Raw genomic sequence first — 9,493 nt, forward strand, 5'->3', positions numbered from 1 at the left:
GTAACTGTATGTAACTGTATGTAACTAACTATATGTAACTATATGTAACTGTATGTAACTAACTATATGTAACTATATGTAACTGTATGTAACTGTATGTAACTATATGTAACTGTATGTAACTGTATGTAACTAACTGTATGTAAATATGTAACTATGTAACTAACTATATGTAACTATGTGTAACTGTATGTAACTAACTGTATGTAAATATGTAACTATGTAACTAACTATATGTAACTATGTGGAACTGTATGTAACTGGATGTAACTATATGTAACTATGTAACTAACTATATTTAACTGTATGTAACTGTATGTAACTGTATGTAACTAATTATATGTAACTGTATGTAACTGTATGTAACTATGTAACTATGTGTAACTGTATGTAACTGTATGTAACTAACTATATGTAACTATATCTAACTGTATGTAATTCTATTCAATTATGTAACTATTTTGTTTTAAAGGTCCCCGTAGGATTAGTTATTCTAAGGTAACTACAGTAAAAGCTCAGCATATTATTCAGGGTTAGCGAGTAGAATTGTATAAGGATTAGGGTTAGTGGGTACGGATATTAGCAGCAATGGTCAAGATGAGGGATTTCTGCATGTTCATATTACAAGTCTCTGCTCACCCATCAGACTCACCTTGTAGCCCACACTGCGGCACGCACATCCATTGCAGCTGTCGCTCTTGCAGCACTGGGGCTGGTCGTAGGACTGAGCGGTCACTGACAGCAGAAGAGCCGATGCAGCGATCAGCAGAACTAGAGGCAGAGGCTTCATGTCTTCTCGGTTGCAGATCTCAGGCTAGAAGCTGCAGGACGCTGCACGGCCGGTCACACTCATCAGGCAGCTTTATAGTGCCGCAGGTTCAGACACACCCAGCGGGGAATTATACAGTTGTGTCACCCAATAATGAGAGCAAAGTAATTACAAGGTTGTGTAATTGGACATGAGAATTTACATATCTCTAATTAGAAGAATCTGGAATTCCAGAGTTACTACAGTATGCTTATATAGAAAAGTAGGTGCTCTGATAACTTAATGGGATAATTCCCTGGTGGTCAGTGGAAAAATCAGTATCTATTCCTTGGTGGTCAGTGGTACAGTCAGTATCTATTTCCAGGTGGTCAGTGGTACAGTCAGTATCTATTCTCTGGTGGTCAGTGGTACAGTGGCTATTCCTTGGCAGTTAGAGGTACGTTCAGTATCTATATTTTAGTATTTAGTGGTACACTGAGTATCTTTTCCCTGGTGGTAACTGATTCAATTTGTAACTATTTTTTGAGTCAGTCATTGGTACAATAGGTATCTATTCGCTGGAGGTCAGTAGTACAGTCAGTATCTTTTCCCTGGTGGTAAGTGATACAGTCAGTATCTATTTCTTTAAGGTCCGTGGTACGGATGGAGTTAACACTCATGATTTTTGAGACGTGTTATCTAAACTAAATGTGTTAAGCAAACACCTTCAATTGCTTTACAATGGATGTTGTTTCAAGATAACGCGATGAGTTAAGAAATTTGAGTTAAGAGCTGGAGTGCTAACCCTGCTACATCTGTACAGTCAGTATCAATTCCCTAGTGGTCAGTGGTAAAGTGAGTATGTATTAGTGTTATTGTGGGAACTGAAGTTTGGGAAAAAATTGACTTAATACGACTTAGGTGGATAAAGAGTTTACTGAGCTATAATAAAATATATATACAAATATGAAGTAAAGTAATGGTTCCTGAAACAAATGGGCGAGCTCCACTTCGAGCAGCGTCCAACATGGCACTCAACTGACTCCCATATGATACAGAGACAGGTGATGGTAACAAAACATCTTATGTAGTGTCCTGGAGCAGGGTTACTTTGAAGTCTGGACATTTGTGGACATATGCCTATTTCCCCTATTCAAAGTTATAAACAAATTACTTTATTTCCCTTGAAAGGGTTAACTTGAACGGTTTAATATCATGTAACTGCATTTTATATGTTGTGATATACATCCTGTTCATTATCACTGTATTTACTTTACTCTTTGGAAAGGGTTAATGAATACTGAGAGACTTTTAGGACTTTGAACGAGAAGCTGGTCATTTTCCACAGCTGCCATAGGGTTTAACGAAGAGCATGTTTTGGAGGGAAAAGGTCAGACTTGTTTATCACCAAAGCCAGACAGACTGACCTTGTAAATGTCTGGTTTTAGCTCTGTTATGTCTGTAAACTTGTTTCTGTCTGGAAAAACTGCTGTGTCATTGCCTATGAGTAACATTGAAGCTCTAATGTAAGTCTATGACAGATGGAAAGTGTATCTTGTATTTATTTGGGATGAGTTCTCCACTCCACCCCTCCCACTAGAAGGTTCTAGTTCAGCTAGAAATGCTATATAAGGAGAGCAGTCAGAGCCCCTAGTGTTCTGCAGTTAGTTACCAGTGCTTGGAGGGGAAGGCTATGCCTGTCTGCATGAGTGACCAGAAGAAGACACTGAGATGGGGACACTGAGTCACAGACCATGGGTCATCAGCTCTGTGACCAATGAGCCACCTGGACTATTGAACTACAGACCGTGGGCCTCCTTCTTTTGACCAGGGTACCAACCTTCTGAGAGAGGGACAGCTGGCTCAGTCCTTTCCTCATCACAGAACCTTCTTCTGCTAGGGAGGAGACTGGAGAAGACAGCCCAATGCCTCACCTGTATTGGTTTGCACTCGAGTTCCTCCAGTAAAGAAGCACCCTGGTTACTGCAGACCCTGACTATCTGGACTTCATTCCCATTGGGGTGCACCAGGCCTTACTATCCCTTCCGGAGAGCAGCACCATGTGGTGACACCTCGACACTGTCCGTGGGGCCCTAAACCTGGCCACTGCACTTACGCTGATGATGACTTCAGTGTAGCTGAGCTCTTAGTCACAAAGCTAAGTTTTTTATAATCTCCTGGCCCCTCCTAGCCCTACCTAAAGGTCAGTGTGGATGTGCACTTACTTTATACTGCAGAAATGCGGCCAGGTATCAAACATCACTAACCAACTACATTACAAGGAATTAAAGGGGAAGAACCAGTTATAACGTTGTTTTACACTATTACTTGGTGACCAATGTTACAGTTAATATCTTTTCTCTAGTCATAATTAGAGCTGGCCTTGCGGTTCGCCCGGCGGTCATTTCACTGCGAACTTTGCGCTTTTGTGATTTGCCAAACATGCGAACATATGTCGATATTCGCAGGCGCCATATTCTTTTGCATTGCGCCAAACTTTGACCCATGACACATCCATCAGGTGGTACAGGACAGCCAATTGAGACGTTTCCGCACATGGACACACCCCCTACCCTATAAATAAACCCAATCTGGCCGCCATTTTACATTCTGTCTTTTGCCAGTGTAGGGAGAGGTTGCTGTGTGGAGCAGGACAGGCTGTTAGGGACACCAAACGCTAGCTAATAGGGGCACAAAAGTCCTTTTAGGTCGTGTGCGGTTCTGCTGCGATACTGCAGGTATACAGAGAGACAAGCGTTATTGGAACAAATAATTTCTACTGGTGTGATATACCAGTCGCCCCCCCAAAAAAAACTGATTGAAGCGAGGTGTTATAACCAATATACTTTCTTTATAGTGCATTTGGATACTGTATAGTGCATTTGCGCATGCTCGTACGCGAAAATTATATTGCCAATATTTCGCATTGAATTTTTTTTTTAATGGAGATCGCAAATTCGAATAATACATCTGGTATGTCACTGTCCATGTTGTGGGACTATTTGTGACATACCTGTTGCCCCCTCAAAAAAAAATGATTGAGGGGTGCTATATACCTGTTTCCGCCAAATACTGATTGAGGGGTCCTATATACCTTCTTCCACCAAATACTGATTGAGCCCAGCGATATACCTGCTTCCACCAAATATTGATTGAGGGGTGCCATATATCTGTTTCCGCCAAATACTGATTGAGGGGTGCTATGCTATTGCTATATACCTTCTTCCACCAAATACTGATTGAGGGCAGTGATTTACCTGCTTCTGCAAAATGTGTTCAATATGAATGAAAGAATGAAAAGAATCCAAATGAATCCAATAATGAATTTGTGAAATTGCAATAATTTGCGCATGCGTCCATTGCGTTATACAGGAGTGGCCTACTTTTGCTACATTTTTTAAACTGTTTGCTGAGGCTGGCAAAAGTGGTTGGAAGCAACTTTAGTGAACGTGAGGAAGAAGTTCTGATAACTGTAAGTAATTTGACATTACATCACTGTTTTTGATTAAATTTCGCATGCATGGCCGAACAATAGCTTTATATGAAAATAGAGTGTTGTTAAATATTCGTGATTGCGAATAATGCGCATATTGTTACGCAATACGTACAACTTTACATTTTATCAGGTCTGAGTAGATATTACTGATTGGTGCAGTAAGTATTGTTGTGACATCACAGCACTATGTCTGTAGCATGTATCTACGGACAGCAGAGAAATATCTCTCATATGCACACCACACACACAGAGTCTATAGATTAGAGTTTATGTCCTGTTGGTCAGGAGAATGAGTACTTAGTACCTGGTGTGACACTTAGCAAATCAGCCGGTTACATCATACATCTCTACCTCGCCATGAGTATATATATATATATGTATACACGCAGCGAGGTACAGATGTATGATATAACCGGCTGATTTTTTACGTTTCACACACATATAAATATACAGTATATACTGTGGGAATTAGCTCTGATAGAGGCAGAATTGGCCGGCTTGCGAACAGTCCGAGACAGTGACACACAGGGTTAAGTCCAAACAAAGTTCCACTTTATTGTGGTTTCAGCAGCAAAAAAAAAAAGACTTTACATTTTATGCAAACAAAAACAAATCCTGCTGGTCTGAGCACTACCTAGACAGTGTTTCCCTAAATGTCTTATACACGGTACTGTCAGCCCTGAAGTTCTTCTCACAACAAGTTCCTCCCAAGCACCAGCATATCTGCCCCAGCTCTCAGGCCCAGACTCTATGCCTGGGTTATCCTTTATACAACTGGTGCAGATGCAGCTAATCAGGCAGCAGTTTCAGTTTCAAGAAAGCCATTGATTGGACTCCAGTTGGCTGACACCTCACTGCAATTAGCTCTTGGAGATGTCATTAGTCTAGGGGTTCACATACTTTTTCCACCTGAACTGTGAATGTTTACATGGTGTGTTCAATAAAAACATGGTAACATTTAACTCTTTGTGTGTTATTAGTTTAAGCAGACTGTGATTGTCTATTGTTGTGACTTAAATGAAGATCAGATCACATTTTATGACCAATTTGTGCAGAAATCCATATCATTCCAAAGGGTTCACACACTTTTTCTTGCAACTTTACATTCCCCACTTAATTTGCATTTGTTATAAGTTCTGACTCTGAGTTGTTTGTCTAAATTCTGAACATTGTGTGATGACAGGGGTTCCCGTTCCCTCCATCCGTTGTAGGCATTCCGCAGACGATCTGCAGGTGGTGGTGGTCTCCAAGGAGGAGGACGGAGAGCAGGCTGGACCCTCCCAGCCTGCAGATGCGGAAACCCCACCTGATATTGGTGAAATGGTGGAGGCTGATGAAACCGTACCCTCCCAGGACCCGGTTTCCCCCCCACCATGTCCTGATGAGGAGGAGGAGGATGTCACCAGCCGTAAATACGGTATGTGTACACGGCAAAATAATTCTGTATCCATAACATGTATATTGAATATTTCGAGGTGTGTAGTGAGCATTTTGACCAATCAGGCGTTTCCCAGAATTAGGAAACACTTGGCTGTGAAAATGAAAAATTTAATTTTTTTCTAAGAAAAGTTGCTTTACACCTACATTTTTCACTTTCACAAGGGGTAACAGGACAAAATTCACCCCACATTGTGTTACCCATTTCCCCCCCTAATACGTCAACACCCCATATGTGATCAAAAAATGATGTATGGGTGCACAGCAGGGCTTTAGAGTCAAACAGCAAAATATGGACATTTATTTTAGGTACCATGTCGCTTTAAATAAATTCCTGTGTTCGTCCGAAATTAAAAACCCCAACAAATGACCCCTTTTCAGAAACAGCACCTCTGTACGAACATTTTAAGTGTTAGAAAGGGTATTTGTCATCAAAGGGGCGTATCACAGAAGGCAGAAACAATAGTCAAAGCATTTCAAAGCACACATGTAAAAATATAAAATTACTAGCAGTCCCCAAATTTACACTTTCACAAGGGGTAACATGACAAAATGCACCCTATCAATAAATGCATGAACTATCAATAATTAACCAACAATATACACTTACCTAAAGAATTATTAGGAACACCATACTAATAGGGTGTTGGCAGTGGCGTAGCGTGGGTAGCCAGCACCCGGGGCAAGCCAAGTATTGCGCCCCCCAACCTGTGACCACCCCCCCTGTTTTTTTTTTTTACAAATAATGTAGTAGATGTCACCTGCAGTCCTATGTAACACCACAGATAACACAGTGATAGCTCTCTGAGTACAGATAATGTAGTAGATGGGTGTGAGGCCCCAGAATTCAGAACACACACAGTGTGACCTCAAGTCTGGGGCCAGGCTGAGGCAGTGTGGGACAAATTCTATATACCCCCTCCCCCCTACCCTACCATGAAACAGATATTTGGATGGACATTACATACATTGCTATGAAATATACAGGAGAATACAGCACCATACCTGTTACATCCAGTGACATCTCCTGTGATGTAGACTTTCCTCAACGTCCTCATTCGGAGATAGGACCATCATGATACCTTCTTTCAGCCACGTCTCGTCTCTGCAAAGTTTCGCAGAAAATGTTTTAGTTGCCTCACTTTACTATCATCCTCAGATAACAGACGTCCCCTTCCCCTGTAGTGCCCATAAGTATAATGCTGTCTGTATAATTATAATATATAATGGCCCCCTCTGTATTATTATTATAATGACCACCTCTGTAGTATTATAGTAATAATTATGGCCCCCTTCAGCCCCTCCAGCATACAGTCCTGTGTAAGATACAACACTCCCCCTGCCTTTAGTCCTTCTTGCAAACAGTCCCATGTAAAATACATCACTCTCCCTTCAGCTCCTCCAGCATACAGTCCCATGTAAGATACAACCCCCAGAGGATGCCATCTGCCCATCTCTGCTGTCCATATATCAGGCCTACCAGTATTACCCCTTCATATACCGCCTGGTCACCCCACACCTAACAGTCTGAGTCACTTGTCTCCCTGAGTGTTAGGTGGGGTGACCAGGCAGGCAGCTGGTATATCAAGGGCTAATGCTGGTAGACCTGGTATATGGACAGCGGAGATGGGCAGATGGCATCCTCTGGGCAGTACTGTCTTTCTGGTCATCCTTCACCAGCACCCTGACTGCCACTGTCCTGCTTGGCCTGGCTCTCATGGCACTTCACTGCCTGGTGCTCGGCTATCAGCACTGAGTGACTCAGTCAATGTTGCAGTGTGACTGTCACTCAGCGCTGATAGCCAAGCACGAGGCAGTGAAGTGTCATGAGAGCCAGGCCAAGCAGGACCGTGGCAGTCAGGGTGCTGGTGAAGGATGACCAGAGAGACAGTACAGCCCAGAGGATGCCATCTGCCCATCTCTGCTGTCCATATACCAGGGTAGGCCTGGTATATGGACAGCAGAGATGGGAAGATGGCATCCCAGAGAGGCAATACTGTCTCAGTGTCCCTGGTCATCCTTCACCAGCACTCTGACTGCAGTGCCATGGTGCCATCTGCTTGGCAGCCTTGGCCTGGCTCTCATGACACTGACTGGCACAGTGGCACTTAACTCATATTATCATATATTACCCCTAAAGCCTGCCTGCCCTCAGCCCATGCCAACACAGTAAACTACTGACCAAATTACACACTCAGGGTGGGACTTTGGGACTCTGGGACAGTAACACTGACTGTCACTCACTCTGTCTCAGAGTCGCTTGAATCCAGGGCCGGCGCCACCCATAAGCAGAGTAGGCCACCGCGTAGAGCGCACTCTGCCTGGGGGCGCCGGCGCTCTGGAGTCCGAATCCAGACTAGCCACCGCCTGCGCCACGCCCCCTACCTGGCTGTCATCGATCTGACTCCTCCTGTTCGGCTGTTCCTGTACTTGCCGGCCGGCCGGATCATGGTGGATTGTGCGAGGGCATGCGTTTGTTCAGTCACTTAGTATTACTTAGTGGGGGCACTGGGGGGCAAATTACGTAATGGGCAGTGTGCAGTTAGTTGTGCACTGTCTGTGGGGGCAGTTAGTATTACTTAGTGCGGGCATTGGGGGGTAAATTACATAATGGACACTGCCCATTATGTAATTTGCCCCCCAGTGCCCCAACAAAGTAATACTGCCCCCACAGACAGTGCACAACTCACTGCACACTGCCCATTACGTAATTTTCCCCCCAGTGCCCCCACTAAGTAATACTAACTGCCCCCACAGACAGTGCACAATGCCCTCCATTATGTTATTTGCCCCCCAGTGGCCCACTAAGTAATACTGCCACAACTGTGCACTGTCTGTGGGGCAGTATTACTTAGTGGGGGCACTGGGGGCAAATTACGTAATGGGCAGTGTGCAGTTGTGCACTGTGTGTGGGGGCACTGGGGGGCAAATTACGTAATGGGCAGTGTGCAGTGAGTTGTGCACTGTCTGTGGGGGCAGTTAGTATTACTTAGTGGGGGCACTGGGGGGCAAATTACGTAATGGGCACTGCCCCCACAGACAGTGCACAATGCCCCCACTAAGTAATTCAAGTTGAATCACTGTCTCCAGGCTCATGGCTGGACTACAGTCTCCTACTGATTCAGCTGCAGCCATGATCTTCTGCTTCTTCTTGCTGCCTCCGGCTCCTGGCTCTGCAGTCTGCACTGTCTTTACCGCCTGGAAGGTGGGCGGAGCCTATCGGGAACTGCCGTGCATGCCACGCCCCCTATCGCCTCCTCACTCTGCTCTGCAGCCGGACGCTGTGTGAAGAAAAAAACCCACAGTGTTGGCGATTTAACTTGTGCCACTGCCAGCCCCGCACTTGTGCCACTGCCAGCAGAGTGGTGCCCGGGGCAACGGCCCCCCTGGCCCCCCCCACGCTACGCCCCTGAGTGTTGGACCCCCTTTTGCCTTCAGAACTGCCTTAATTCTACGTGGCATTGATTCAACAAGGTGCTGATAGCATTCTTTAGAAATGTTGGCCCATATTGATAGGATAGCATCTTGCAGTTGATGGAGATTTAAGGGATGCACATCCAGGGCACGAAGCTCCCGTTCCACCACATCCCAAAGATGCTCTATTGGGTTGAGATCTGGTGACTGTGGGGCCATTTTAGTACAGTGAACTCATTGTCATGTTCATGAAACCAATTTGAAATGATTCGAGCTTTGTGACATTATGCATTATCCTGCTGGAAGTAGCCATCAGATGATGGATACATGTTCTCATTCTGTTTACCCCAAATTCGGACTCTACCATTTGAATGTCTCAACAGAAATCGAGACTCATC

This window comes from Bufo bufo, chromosome 5 (genome assembly GCF_905171765.1).
Source record: "Bufo bufo chromosome 5, aBufBuf1.1, whole genome shotgun sequence".
In the NCBI taxonomy this organism is placed as follows: domain Eukaryota; kingdom Metazoa; phylum Chordata; class Amphibia; order Anura; family Bufonidae; genus Bufo; species Bufo bufo.